General features: G+C 35.2%; 1 long non-coding RNA gene across 1 annotated transcript in view; it reads left to right on the forward strand.

Moving 5' to 3' along the window:
• LOC130456416 (uncharacterized) overlaps positions 1–15550 on the forward strand; it is a 48701-nt gene extending 33151 nt beyond the window's left edge. The window contains exon 4 of the long non-coding RNA XR_008915231.1: positions 14988–15550. This is a non-coding gene — a long non-coding RNA (uncharacterized LOC130456416). The remainder of the gene's footprint in view (positions 1–14987) is intronic.
• Positions 15551–15740: the final 190 nt, after the last annotated feature.

Here is a 15740-nt window from a genome sequence, read left to right on the forward strand (position 1 = left end):
AGTACAGATTTTTTAATTCTTTTTCTTTTCAGTTCAAAATTTTCTCTCTGTTCCTTGCCTCCCCTACCCAATGAGAAGATAAAAAATACTAAACTCATTACAATATGTATAGTCATGCAAAATAAATGTCCACATTAGCTATAAAAATAAAATAAAATAAAAATAAAAAATGGATAAATAGAAAGAGCAAAAAATATATTTCAATCTGGGCCCTAAGTCTACCAGTTCTCTATCTGAAAGTGAATAGCATTTTTATTATGAGTCCTTTGAAGCTGTGGGTCATTGTGTTGATCAGAATTACTAAGTCTTTCAAAGTTGATTATCCTTATAATATTGCTAACTGTAGATTGCTCTTCTGGTTCTGCTCATTTCCCTTTGCATTGGTTCATACAAGTCTTTCCAGTTCTCTATGAAACCTTTCCCTTCATTATTTCTTATAGCACAATAGTTTTCTATCATATTTATATAATAAAACTTATTTAGCCATTCCCTAATTGATGGATATTCCCTTAGTTTCTAATTCTTTGCCACTACAAAATGTGAGTTAAAATTTGGGGAAAACTGAGGCAAGGTAGAAATTAGTTTCTCTCTGCAAGGAGTATTATATTTTTAGAGTTTTATTTAAGATAAGGAATTTAAGAATATACAAGTAAGAGAAGCACGTGCTAGGTGGGCTGAGAGGCCCATTCAAATTTCACTCACATTATGGGACGTGTCTGCTCCAAAGCAGAAGTAGGAAAGAGCCCTCAGTAGGCGGAGAACTCCTTTAAATAATAATTTGTGATCTCTCCCAGGTGAGAATTCAGTGTGATTACAAAGCATTCTGGGAAGTGAGCAAGGACTTCTGGGGACTGGAGTCTTGGATTCAAGTCTCCATTTTTACAAAAGGAGCTGTTAGAAGTATTTGCATATATGAATCCTTTTCTTCTTTCTTTGATCTCTTTGGGGTATAGTCCTAGAAGAGATATTTAATAGCCTCTTGGGCATAGTTTCAAATCACTTTCCAGAATGAATGGAATAGTTCCCAGTTCCTCCAGCAATGCATCAGTGTGCCTCCAGGACTGGTTATTTTCTTAGTTTTAGACATTTTAGTTAATCTCCAGCCTTTTACTTTTACCCTGTGTGTGTCTACCTGCCTCATGTATATTTATTTTCTTTTATGTTTCTTTTTTTATGTTTTTATTTTTTTCCATTTGAATAAGTTTAGTCAATTTAGAACATTATTCCTTGGTTACAATGATCACATTATTTCCCTCCCTCCTCTCCACCCACACTTCCCACAGCCAATGTGCAATTTCATTGGGTATTACTTGTGTCCTTGATCTGAACCTATTTCCATGTTGTTGTTTACACTAGGATGTTCACTTAGAGTCTATATCCCCAACCATATCCCTTCGACCCATGTATTCAAGCAGTTGTTTTTCTTCAGTGTTTTTACTCCCACCGTGTTTCCTCTGGATGTGGAGAGTGGTTTTTCTCATAGGTTCCTCCAACTTGTTCAGGGTCATTGTGTTGCCACTAATGGAGAAGTCCACTACATTCGATTGTACCACAGTGTATCAGTCTCTGTGTACAATGTTCTCCTGGTTCTGTTCCTTTCACTCTGCATCAATTCCTGGAGGTCATTCCAGTTCACATGGAATTCCTCCACTTTATTATTCCTTTGAACACAATAGTATTTCATCACCAACATATACCACAATTTGTTCAGCCATTCCCCAATTGAAGGGCATCCCCCCATTTTCCAATTTTTTGCCACCACAAAGAGCACAACTATGAATATTTTTGTATTTGTCTTTTTCCTTATTATCTCTTTGGGGTACAAACCCAGCAGTGCTATGGCTAGATCAAAAGGCAGACAGTCTTTTATCGCCCTTTGGGCATAATTCCAAATTGCCCTCCAGAATGGTTGGATCAATTCACAATTCCACCAGCAATGAATTAATGCCCCAACTTTACCACATCCCCTCCAACATTCACTAATTTCCTTTGCTGTCATGTTAGCCAATCTGCTAGGTGTGAGGTGATACTTCAGAGTTGTTTTGATTTGCATTTCTCTGATTATAAGAGATTTAGAACACTCTTTCATGTGCTTATTAATAGTTTTTATTTCTTTAACTGAAAATTGCCTATTTGTGTCCTTTGCCCATTTATCAATTGGAGAATGGCTTGATTTTTTGTACAACTGGTTTAGCTCTTTAAAAATTTGAGTAATTAGACCTCTGTCAGAGGTTTTTGTAATAAAGATTGTTTCCCAATTTGTTGCTTCCCTTCTAATTTTGGATGCATTCATTTTGTTTGTACAAAAACTTTTTAATTTGATGTAATCAAAATTATTGATTTTACATTTTGTGATTTTTTCCTAGTTCTTCCTAGGTTTTAAAGTCTTTCCTTTCCCAAAGATCTGACAAGTATACTATTCTGTGTTCGTTTAATTTGCTTATGGTTTCCTTCTTTATATTCAAGTCATTCACCCATTCTGATTTTATCTTGGTGTAGTGTGTGAGATGCTGATCCAAACCTAATCTCTCCCTTATTTTCTTTCAATTTCCCCAGCAGTTTATATCAAATAGTGGGCTTTGGTTCCAAAAGCTGGGATCTTTGGGTTTATCATAGACTGTCTTGCTAAAGTCGCTTATCCCAAGTCTATTCCACTATTCCTTTCTGTCTCTTAGCCAGTACCATATTGTTTTGATGACTACTGCTTTATAGTATAGTTTGAAATCTGGGACTGCAAGACCACCTTCCTTTGCATTTTTTTCCATTATTTCCCTGGATATCCTTGATCTTTTGTTCTTCCAAATGAACTTTGTTTTGGTCTTTCCAAGTCAGTAAAAAAAGTTTTTTAGTAGTTCAATGGGTATGGAACTAAATAAGCAATTAAGTTTGTGTAGGATGGTCATTTTTATTGTTAGCTCATCTTACCCATGAGCAGTTAATGTTTTTCTAATTGTTTAGATCTAGTGTTAATTGTGTAGAGAATGTTTTGTAGTTGTGTTCATATAGTTCTTGGCAGATAGATTCCCAAGTATTTTTTATTGTCTAGGGTGATTTTAAATGGAATTTCTCTTTCTAATTCTTGTTGCTGAGATGTGTTGGAGATATATAGAAATGCTGATGACTTATGTGGGTATATTTTGTATCCTGTAACTGCTAAAATTGTTGATTGTTTCCACTAGCTTTTTGGTTGATTCTCTAGAATTCTTAAAGTAAACTATCATATTAACCACAAAGAATGATAACTTGGTCTCCTCACTGCCAATTTTAATACCTTCAATTTCTTTTTCTTCTCTAATTGCTATTGCTAGTGTTTCTAGTACAATGTTAAATAATAGAGATGATAATGGGCATCCTTGTTTCACCCCTGATCTTATTGGGAAGATTTCTAGTTTATCCCCATTGCAGATGATGTTTGCTGATGGTTTTAGGTATATACTGTTTATTATTTTTAGGAAAGTCCCTTCTATTCCTATACTTTCTAGTGTTTTCAATAGGAATGGGTGTTGTATTTTATCAAAGACTTTTCCTGCATATTTTGAGTTAATCGAGTAATTTTGGTTGATTTGCTTGTTGATATGGTCAACCATGTGGATAGTTTTCCTAATATTGAACCATCTTTGCATTCCTAGTATGAATCCTACCTGGTCATAGTGAATAACCCTTGTGATAACTTGCTGGAGTCTTTTTGCATCTGTATTCATTAAGGAGATTGGTCTATAGTTTTCTTTCTCTGTTTTTGACCTGCCTGGCTTTGGGATCAGTACCATGTTTGTGTCGTAAAAGGAATTTGGTAGAACTCCTTCTTGACTTATTCTGTCAAATAGTTTGTATAATATTGGGATGAGTTGTTCTTTGAATGTTTGATAGAATTCATTTGTGAATCCATCTGGACCTGGGGATTTTTTCTTAGGGAGTCCTTTGATGGCTTGTTCAATTTCTTTTTCTGATATGGGGTTGTTTAGGTAATTTATTTCTTCCTCTGTTAATCTAGGCAATTTATATTTTTGTAAGTATTCATCCATATCACCTAGATTGCCATATTTGTAATCATTGCCTTAATTTCCTCTTCATTAGAGGTGAGGTCTCCCTTTTCATCTTGGATACTGTCAATTTGGTTTTCTTCTTTCCTTTTTTTGACTAGTACTTTGTCTATTTTATTTGTTTTTTTTCAAAGTACCAGCTTCTAGTCTTATTTATTAAATTAATAATTCTTTGACTTTCAATTTTATTAATTTCTTCTTTGATTTTTAGGATCTCTAATTTAGTCTTCATCTGAGGATTTTTAATTTGTTCACTTTCTAGTTTTCTAATTTGCATGCCCAATTCATTGACCTCTGCCTGTCTTAATTTGAAAATATATGAACTCAAGGATATAAATTTTCCCCTAAGTACTGCTTTGGCTGCATCCCATACTTTTTGAAAGGATGTCTCTTCATTGCCATTTTCTTCAATGAAGTTATTAATTGTTTAATACTATTTGTTCTTTAACTAACCAGTTTTGGAGAATCGTATTGTTTAATTCCCAATTAATTTTTTATTTACCTCTCCATGTATCCTTATTAATTATTATTTTTATTGCATTGTGATCTGAGAAGGTTGCATTTATTATTTCTAATCTTTTGCACTTGTTTGCAATGTTTTTATGCCCTAATCCATGGTCAATTTTTGTGAATGTAACATGTACTGCTGAAAAGAAGGTATATTCCTTTTTGTCCCTATTTATTTTTCTCCACATGTCTACTAACTCTAATTTTTCTAAGATTTTATTCACTTCTCTGTCCTCTTTCTGATTTATTTTTTGGTTTGATTTATCTATTTCAGATAGAGGAAGGTTCAGGTCTCTCACTAGTATAGTTTTTCTATCTATTGCATCCTTGAGCTCCTCTAGTTTCTCCCTTAGAAATTTGGATGGTATGCCATTTGGTGCATATATGTTGAGTACAGATATTTCCTTGTTGTCTATACTGCCTTTTATCAGGATGTAATTACCTTCCCTATCACTTTTAACTAGATTTATTTTTACTTTGGCTTTGTCAGATATCATGATTGTGACTCCTGCCTTCTTTTTATCAGTTGATGCCCAATAGATTTGGCTCCATCCTCTTACTTTCACCCTATGGGTATCTATATTCCTCATGTGTGTTTCTTGTAGACAACATATGATAGGGTTTTATATTCTAATCCACTCTGCTATTCGCTTGCTTTTTATAGGTGAGTTCATTCCATTCACATTCAGAGTTATGATTACCAGCTGTGTATTTCCCGGCATTTTGATTTCTACTCCTGGTCCTGCCTTTTCTTCTTTCATTATTTCCTTCTACACCAATGTTTGTTTATAATCAGTCCCCCTAGTTCCCACCCTTATTTTACTTCCCTTTCTGCCCCCCATTCTTCTTATTCCCCCCCTTATTTTCCCTGTAGTCTTTCTAAAATTGCTCCCCACCCTCTCCCTCTGTTGTACTGCTTCCCTCCCCACCAGTCCATTTTTTACCCTTCTACTCCCCTATAGAAGGCAAATATATTCTCTGCTGCAATTAATTGGATTGTTCTTCCCTATTTGGGTCAGTTTCAAAGCATGTAAGAGTTGAGTATTTCCTATCTCCAACCTCTTTACCCTTCCAGTGTATTTATGTTCTCCAGCCTCCCACCATGAGCTTCTTTGTGACATATCAATTTACCCCCATTTGTTTCTTTTCCCATTTCTTTTTAGCTCTAGTTGTATATATGTATATTTATGTATGCATATATCTATATACCTATTTACGTCTTGTCCTTTCATCCTATACAATTTGTCACTATTCCCTCTAAGTGTAATTCTTCTAGCTGCCCAGGTGAAAACAACAGTTTTTAAGAGTTACCAGTGACCTCTTTTCTTACAGGGATACATAACATTTTGACTTATCGAGTTTCTTAAAAAAAGTTTTTTGTTTGTTTTGTTTTTCTTTTTTCCCTTTTTAAAAATTAACTTTTGATTATTCTTTTGACTTCTCTGCTTGGGCATTGAATTTTCTGTTCATGTCTGATCTTTTCTTTACAAATTCTTGGAATTCTTCTATTTTGTTGAATGACCATATATTCCCCTTTAAGAATATAGTCAGTTTTGATAGGTAATTGATTCTTGGTTGTAGAACTAGTTCCCTTGATTTCTGGAATATCATATGCCATGCCTTTTGTTCCTTCAGTGTAGATGTAGCCAGATCCTGTGTTATCCTCACTGTGGTTCCATTGTATCTGAATGACTTCTTCTTGGCAACTTTTAATTTCTTTTTTTTTTGGTCTTATAGTTCTTGAATTTGGCTATAACATTCCTGGGTGTTGTCAGTTGGCAATTAAGTACAGGAGGTGATCTGTGGATTCTTTCAATCTCCATTTTTCCCTCTTGTTCTAGAATATAGGGGCAGTGTTCTTGAATAATTTCCTGTAGTATTGTTTCCAGACTTTTTCTTTTGTCATGGTCTTCTGGTAGACCAATGATTCTCAAATTGTCTCTCCTGGAACAATTTTCTAAATCCTCTGTTTTGTGAATGAGATACTTCATATTTTCCTCAATGTTTTCATTCTTTTGGTTTTGTTTCATAGTGTCCTGCTGCCTTGTGAGTTCACTTAGTTCTAGTTGTTGTATTCTGGTTCTTAAAGACTGGATTTCATCCCTGGATTTTTGGTCATCCTTCTCTTTCTGGTCTGATTTTCTTTGGAGGTCATCTTTCATCCTCTTTACCTCATCTTTCATCTCCTTTGCCTCATTTTCCAGCTGGTTGATTTTGGCTTTCAAGACACTATTTTCTCATTTTAGTTCAAGTGCCTCTGTTTTCAGATGACTTATCTTAGTTTTTAAGTTCTCTTCCCAATTGTCTTCTGCCTCTCTTAATTGTGTTTTGAATTACATTTTGAGTTCTTCAAAAGCCTGTATCCAATTCACTGGGATTTCTTATTTATCATTTGATGATTCCTCCCCCTCTGTTCTGTTTGCTGTATAGAAGCTGTCTATTGTAATTTCTTTCTTCTTTTTCTGTTGTTTGCTCATATTCACCCCTTCTTTGCTACCTGTATTTGTCTGTGCTCTTGCTCCTCTCATTTTTTTGGTTTTGGGGGCTTCTTTCAGTCTCCTCTCTTGGAGCTTTGATAGAACATCTCTCGGTGCAGTCTGTGGGGTAGGGTTGTTGGGGTTTGAGCTTACCTGTCCTCTGGAGGCTTTTGATTGGATTAAGTCCAGCAGTCAATGAGGGAGGGGTGTGAATCCTGGGCTTCCCTGAGTTCCAAAGGTTTTTGATGGGATTAAGTTGAGCTGGGTTGGGCTGGGCTTGCTCTGAGACCAAAACCACTTGGAAGGGTGGAGCAAATATGGAGGATCTCCACAGCTCTGGCCAGGATGCCAGCTCTATGCTCCCTCTCCAGCTCCTTCCCTGCCATCTGTGTTCGATGCTCTGACCTTGGCACAGCCCTGCCTGCAAGGTACATCCTCCAGAATAGTACTTTTGCCCACCCAGTGGTTCTCGCTGCTGCTGGAGGCTCAGTGCTCTAGATGGGGGAAGGATCCTGGGACCTTCCTTCTGACTTCCCCTTAAACTGAAGTGTTTTCAGATTCCAGCTTTTGGGAGGGCGTGCCTTTGGAATTGAGTCCAGCAGAAGGGTTCCTTGGCTCTGTCTTGTTGTTAGGTTTGATTTTCAGTCCCCTAGGATCATTTAGTTTGTGATCAGTAAGGAAGGGTATTCAGAAGTCTGAACTTCTGCTCCTTCTAGGCCACCATCTTGACTCTCCCTCCTCATGTGTGTTTCTTATAGACAACATATGGTAGGATTTTGGTTTCTAATCCACTCTGTTATTTGCTTCTGTATTATGGATGAGTTGATCTCATTCACATTCAGAGTTATGATTACACCTGTATATTGTGACAAGGAAATCACTTTAAAAGACTGATATATATTAATTTAAGGTCGCCAAGGAATTCAGCTATGTAATTCCTAAATGAAAACTCAAGTCAGCCATCAACCTTTTATGGAGTTTAATTACAAACAGGAGGAAGAAAGGTATGAGAGAGAGAGAGAGAGAGAGACAAAGACAGAGACAGAGACACAGAGAGAGAGAGAGAGAGAGAGAGAGAGAGAGAGAGAGAGAGAAAGGGGAGAGAAGGGAATAGGGCTTAAATACCCCTTCTGTTTAGGCTGGGCCAAAAAGCCCAAGCCCTTAGATAGCTGAGGCAAAGAAAAGAGATCAGTCCCTATCACTCATGTGACCAAAATGGAGAAACAGTCTCAGGGGCCTCTACCTCCAGCTTCCTTCAGAGCAAGCTTCCCAGAGCACAACCTCTCAGAGCAAAACCTCTCCAACCAACCACCCCTAGTCCTCAGACCCTGCTATCTTTAAGGAAACCATCCAAGTTCCCTCCCCTCAGTTCTCACATCTACCAATCACTGTCCATGTCTTCCCTGTGCCAATGGTGGCTCTACCTTAACCCAGGACCTCCCAGAGGTCTGTGGCTTTGCACATGTCTGTTGAAGGTCATATTCTCAAATAATTAAATCTTGATCTATGCTGCAGCCCTTCCTAAATCCTGTTAGGACTGAGTAGGGTGGAAATTGTATTTTCCAAGACCTGGTTCTGTCATTCCAAGTAACTCTATTGTATCAATTCTAAAATCAATCATGACTCAAAGAACTTCCTGTTCTATGCTTAAGCATAGGTCAAAGCCCTTTCCATCGTTCAGCAAAAGGTTTCTGTCCTAAAGTAATCTTAAGTAGGGAGGAGAAGGAACCTCCCATGCCAATGGGGTTCACATTCCAATAGACTATCAGTAAGAAAATTTTCAAGTATGAAATTTCCCAATGGTGAAATTTCCAACATTTATAAGTCTAAGAAATTTTAAGGTTTACAATATTCTCCAACATTTGATTTCCTCTACTAGTTCTGCCCTTTCTTCTTTTAATATTTCCTTTTAGACAAGTGGCTTGCTTTTAATCAGTCCCCCTAATCCCCACTCTTATTTTATTTCCCTTTCCTCACCCTCCCTTTTTATTCCCCTCTTATTGTTTTTTAAGGTTTATTAAATTCCCTTCCCCTCTCTTTCCCTCCCTTTTTGTACTTCCCCATTTCCCCCCTGGTTTTTCCCTTCTCACTTTCCAGATAGAATTCAATATCCCAATGGGTCTAAATGCTCTTCCCTCTCAGAATTGATTCCACTGAGCATAAGGTTTAGGTATTACCTATTAGCACTCTCTTCCTCTCTTTCTTATAATAGTATTCTTTCCTTCCCTTCCCATGCATCTTTTTGTGTGGCATAGATCATCCTATTTTTTTCTTATTCCTTCAAGTTTCTCTTGGCACCATCTTCTATTCCATCCCCCTTTTTCTTGTTTGCATATCATCCAGATTATTTAGTACCTCAATCTTTACCTATGAATAATTCTTCTAACTACTATAATAGTGAATACAAATTTTGAGAGTTACAAATAACATTTTTCCACATATGAATATTAACAATTTGACATTATTGAATCCCTTAAAGAAAAAAAAATATTTTTTTCCTTTTCCCTCTCTTTCCTTTTCATGTTTCTGTTGATTTTTGTGTTTGACTATCAAACCTTCCAGCCCTTTTCTTTATGAATACTTCTATTTTGTTGATTGCCCATACTTTCCCCTGGAAGTATATAGTCAATTTTGATGGGTAGGTGATCCTTGGTTGTAGACCCAATTCTCTTGCCTTTCTGAATATCATATTCCAAGTCTTATGGTCCTTTGGTGTTGAGGCTGCCAGATCCTGTGTAATCCTGATTGGTGCTCCTTGATATCTGAATTGTCTCTTTCTGGCTTCTTCTAAAATTTTCTTGTTAACTTGGAAGCTCTTGAATTTGGCAGTTACATTCCTGGGAGTTGCCTTTTAAGGATTGAATGTAAAGGGTGATCTATGGATTCTTTCAATGTCTATTTCCCCCTCTTGTTTAAGAACATCTGGGCAGTTTTCTTGGATAATTTCTTATAGTATGATGTCAAGGTTTCTGTTTATTTCTGGGTTTTCAGGTAGACCAATGATTCTCAAATCTTCTCTTCTAGACCTGTTTTCAAGGTCATTAATTTTGTCAGTGAGATATTTCATGTTTCCTTCCATTTTGTCATTCTTTTGACTTTGCTTTATTAATTCTTGCTGTCTTGTGGGGTTATTTGCTTTTACTTCCCAATTCTAGTCTTTAAAGACTGGTTTTCTGCTATGATCTTTTGATTTTCCTTTTCGGTTTGGTCTATCCTGCTTTTCATGGATTTCAGCTATTTAATTTTTGTCTCCAATTTGCTTATAATTTAATTTTATTTCTGGACTTCTAAGTGAATTTCTGTCTTTTAAACTGTTATTTACTTTTTGAACTATTTCCCAATTTTTTTTTGCCAAGTTCCTTCTATCTTCCTCATTTGAATCATCAACTCATATTTAAGTCTCAGGCAAAAACTGCTACATAGCTTGATACACAAAGAGCCTGCCCTCCTCACTCAGACTTCCAGTCTCAGTGGCTTCTGTGTGCTCCCCCTCTCTTTTCTATCTCTGAGCCCAAGGTCCTCATTCCTTAGCCTTCTGGGGTCCCAAATCTAGCTGCTCTCAGGGGTAAGTCTGCGTGCTCTTAAACAGCTCCTGAGTGCCTAGAGATTGCCAGGCACTCACTCTGACTCTGGCATGGAGTGGGGGAGGGTTGATTAGCTCACATTTTGGTAGGAGCTATGGAAATGCCCAAATCCCACATATCTTCAAAACTTCACCCTACTGTGGATCCCCTTCACTCATCTGAACTTGTTTTTTGTCCTTTTGAGGTAGTCTATATTGGTTAGTGGTGAGGAGATGAAGATCCCTGCCTCTACACTAAAGCCATTTTAACCTGGAAGTCATTTTAGTTAATCTGATGGGCATGAGATGGTACCTTAGAGTTGTTTTAAAATGAATTTATCTAATCATTACTGATTCAGAACATTTTTTCCCATATATCTATTGGCAGCTTAGATTTCTTCTTCTGAAAACTGCCATTTATATCCATTGTCCATTTGATCATCTAGGGAATGATTCTCATTCTTATAAATTTGATTCTTGTAAAATAGTTTAGAAATGAGATCAATCTGAGAAATTTACTTCAAATTCCCCCTCTTCCCCTCACAGTTTCTTGCTTTTCTAATAATCTCAGTTGTATTGGTTTTGTTACTGCAAAAATTAATGATTTTTTGTAGTCAAAATTATCTATTTTATTTCCTGTGAACCTCCTTATCTTTTGTTTGGCCATAAACTATTCCCTTATCCATAGATCTGAGAAGTAATTTCTTTTCTGGCTCACTAATTTGATTATTTCTAGAAATCATATATCCATTTATCATGTTATATGATGTTCAGTGTTGGCCAATGACTACTTTCTTCTAGCCTACTTTCCAGTTTTTTCAACAGTTTTTGTCAAATAGTGAGTTCTTGCTTCAATTAGCTGGGATCTTTGGTTCTTTATTAATTTGTTTCTATATATTGTATACCTAATCTGTTCCACTAATCAACCTCTATTTCTTACTAAGTATAAAATTATTTTGATGATTACATTTCTGTAGTATAGTTTAAGATCTAACACTGCTAGGACTTTTTCTTTCCTGTTTTTTAATACTAATTCCCTTGATATTTTGACCTTTCTTCCCCCTGATAAATTTTATTATGTTTTTTTAGCTTACCTAAGTAATATTTTGGCAGTTTTACTGGTATGGCAATGAATAAGTAAATTAATTTAGATGGTATCATTATTTTTATTACATTGGTTTGGCCGATCCATGAGTAATTAATATTTTTACATTTATTTACTTCTGTCTTTATTTGTATAAAGAGTGTTTAATAATTGTGTTCATATAGTTCCCAAGTATATCTTGGAAGGTAGAGTCCAAGTATTTCATATAGTCTGTCTTTATTTATATGGAATTTATATTTCTGTCTCTTCTTGATGGATTTTGTTGGAAAAGGACAAAAATACTGGTGATTTGTGTGACTTTATTTTTATATCTTATTACTTTGCCAAAGTTGTTCATTGTTTCCATTAGTGTTTAAGTTGATTCTCTAGGGTTCTCTAAGTAAACTATCATGTCACCTACAAAATGTGGTAGTTTTGTTTCCCTTTTGACTATGCTTATTTCTTCAATTTATTTTTCTTGTATTATTGCTATAGCTAGCCTGCCAAGTAAAATGTAGAATATTAATAGGGCTAATGGATATCTTTGCTTTATTCCTGATCTTATTGGAAATATTTCTAGTTCATCCACATTATCGGTTTGGTTTTCAATAGATACTATTTGCCATTTTAAGGAAAGCTTTATTTATTCCTATGTTTTTAAGAGAAAAGGAAATTATATTTCTACATTTTTTTCTGCAGCTGTTGAAATAATTATGTGATTTTTGTTGTTTTTGTTAATGACATGGTGGTTCTGTTTATGAGTTTTCAAATTTTTTTTAGACTTTCAATTTTGTTTTTCATTCCTTTGATTTTCAGGATTTTTTATTTTGATCTTAATTGGGTGCTTCTAATTTGATGGGTTTTTTAAATTTTTAGTTGCACCCCAATTTGGTGATCTGGTCTTTTTCTCCTTTATTGGTATAAGTACTTAAAGATATAATTTTCCCTCTAAGTACTACTTTGACTATATCCAAAGAATTTTGGCACATTGTCTCATTCTTGTGATTATCTTTAATGAAATTAATTGTTACTCTGATTTGCTATTTGATCCATCCATATCTTTGGACTGGGTTATTTAGTTCCCGCCTAATTTTTAATTTGTGCCCCCAAAGACCCTTTCTTGAATATAGTTTTTATTGAATTATGGCCAGAAAAAGGTGAATTTAATATTTCTACATTTTTGCATTTGTTTTGGGATTTTTATGCCCTTGTACATGATCAGTTTTTGTGAAGATGGCTATGCATAGCTGAGAAATAGGTATACTTCTTTCTATTCCCATTCATTATTCTCTAGAGGTCCATCATATTTAATTTTTCTAAAATTCTGTTTATGTCCTTAACTTCTTTCTTATTTATTTTATGGTTAGATTTATCTAGGTCTGAGAGGAGGTAAATTAAGGTCCCCTACTAGTATACTTTTACTGTCTATTTCACTCTATAACTCATTTAAAATTTCCCTTAAGAATTTGGTGGAATTTGGAATTCTTTTAAGAGTTCAATACTGATATTAATTCATTGTCTATGTTACTTTTTAGCAAATTATAGTTTATCTAGTTATCTTTTTTAATTAGATCTCTATTTGCTTTTGTTTTGTCTAAGATCATGATTGCCATTCCCGCCTTTTTTACTCAAGCATAATAGATTCTTCTCTGGTCTTTTATTCTAACTCTTTGTGTATCTTTCTGTCTCAATTGTGTTTCTTGTAAACAACATATAGTTAGATTCTAATCCATTCTGCTATCCTCTTCTGTTTTATGAGTGAAGTTATATCATTCAAATTCACAGTTATGACTCTTAACTAAGCATTTCCTTCCATCCTATTTTCTCATACTTACATTAGAATATTTTCCCAACATGTCTTTCTTCCTCTACTCTCTGCAGTTATGAGCATAGTAAGAATGTGGATCACACCAGACCTTATCTGGAAAGGAATGACAGTTTTGTAGTCAAAAGACCTATGGATTTAGTCACAGAAGACTTTGAATTTGAAAAGTTGTCTTTGATATTTACCAATTGTAAGACCTTAGGCAAGTGGCTTCTTTTCTCTGGGCCCAATTTTCTTCCTCCCTAAAATAAGGATATTCAGTTAGGTGATCTCTAAGATTCTTTCCTGCTCTGTGATCCTATCAATCTTAAGAAAAGCCTGGTTCTAACCCTCTTCATAATGACTAGCTTACAAAGGGTTTCCACACATCCCCACTCCACCCAACTATTCAGAAAGAATTTTCAGGGAAATATTCCAAAATATAGCCACCTCTCAATTATCTGCCTGACTACAGAGGAACATAGACAATTCTCTAATTAAGTTTTGAAATTCCTTCCTAATATTGTTTGGTTTCTATTATTAAGAACATGAAATTGTCGAGGGAGTCAAATGATGGATTAGGGACAGCTACCCAGCTGAACTCTCTCAACAATTCCCTCCAAACAATTTTAAAATAATGCCATAAGACAAAGTTTAGAGTGGCAGAGCCAACAAAAGGTCAAGGTGAAACATTTTTTTCCAGCCTAAGAAAACTTATGAAGTGATAGAAGAAAGCTATGCCACCAGGGTGGAAACCTATCTGGAGAAAACATACTGTAGGGGCAACAGTGGTCAAAGGAGCAGCAGTAGCTTCAGGAGATCACTGGTCAGAGATGATAAGGAAGTCAGACTTCTGGTCAGAAAGAGATTATCATGAACTTTTGATGGCAGTGGATACACCTTGTGTTGATTGGCAACTCTATTGTTCATACACAGTTCTGGATCCCTGTTCCAGAGCAGAGTGGAGTGAGTGCCAGTAGTTGGTCATGAGGGAACAGGGACCGTCATGTACCAAAGAAAAGAGGAGTACTAAAGCACACACACACACACACACACACACACACTCACACACACACACACACAGAAGGGGGGGGGGAAATGAGATGGAAAGAAAATCATAGTAATCATAACTATGAATGTGAAAGGGATTGAACTCACAGATAAAATGGAAGCATATAGCAGAATGGATTAGAAATCAGTATCCAACAATATGTTGTTTACAAGAGTCATACTTGAAACAGGAAGACACACATGGCGTTAAAATAAAGGACTGGAGCAGAATCTAATATATTTCAGATTAATTTTTTTAAAAGGCAGATTAGCAATCTTGATCCTAATTAGACAAAGCAAAAGCAAAAGTACACCTAATTAAAAGAGACAATGAGGGAAAATATATTATTCTAAAAATAACCCTAGACAAGGAAGTAATATCAAATATGTGTATAAGTAAGTTTCTATGAAAAAGACTACATTTCTCAAATTTCGCTTTGAACTTTGTAAATTTGTTTAATAGCCACTAGAGAGAAGAAACAAAGAGGAAAAAGCTGAAATGGACAGCTAAGACTTTGAACTTTGTAAATTTGTTTATATAAGAAGAGGACAAATGGAAAACAGGACTTATATGCAAGACTGAGTGTGGCAAAATCATAAAACAAAATTAATTTCACATAATAGGGAAATAGCATGTAACACTACATAACTTGGAATAAAGAAGAGATCCATCAGTCAACATGAGAAATGGAAATCTGAAGAAACTTGATAAGTATTCATTCAACACAACACTATTAGACACAAAACACAAAATCACAAACTGACATATATTGGGAGACCTCGTGTAAATAAACAAGTGTCTGAAATTGCATTTTTGCAAAATGTAAATATGTATATAGTTAGTTCCATAAGGTCTTGGGCAAATAGAAAGATCAATAGATATTTCTATTTGACTGACATCAAGATGCAGTAACAATGTATATTATTGTATTATATGTAAATAATCTCTATAAATAATATATACTATAACTAAGTCAGTAACATGGTGATAGGGTCTGTAATATGTAGCATAGCATGTATATATGTTGTACATAAGATTAGGTTATAGATTAGACTAGGGACTTAGAGAATAGTTATAATAAGTAGGGAATAGATTAGGAGTAAGTTAAGTTAAGCATAGCATAGACAGTTAATTATATTTAGGAACAGACTTAAGCTGCATTTGCAGATAGTAAAGTTTTAATTGTTTATTGTAAAGCTGATGATGAAATTGTCT

This window comes from Monodelphis domestica, chromosome 1 (assembly GCF_027887165.1).
Source record: "Monodelphis domestica isolate mMonDom1 chromosome 1, mMonDom1.pri, whole genome shotgun sequence".
Taxonomy (NCBI): Eukaryota; Metazoa; Chordata; class Mammalia; order Didelphimorphia; family Didelphidae; genus Monodelphis; species Monodelphis domestica.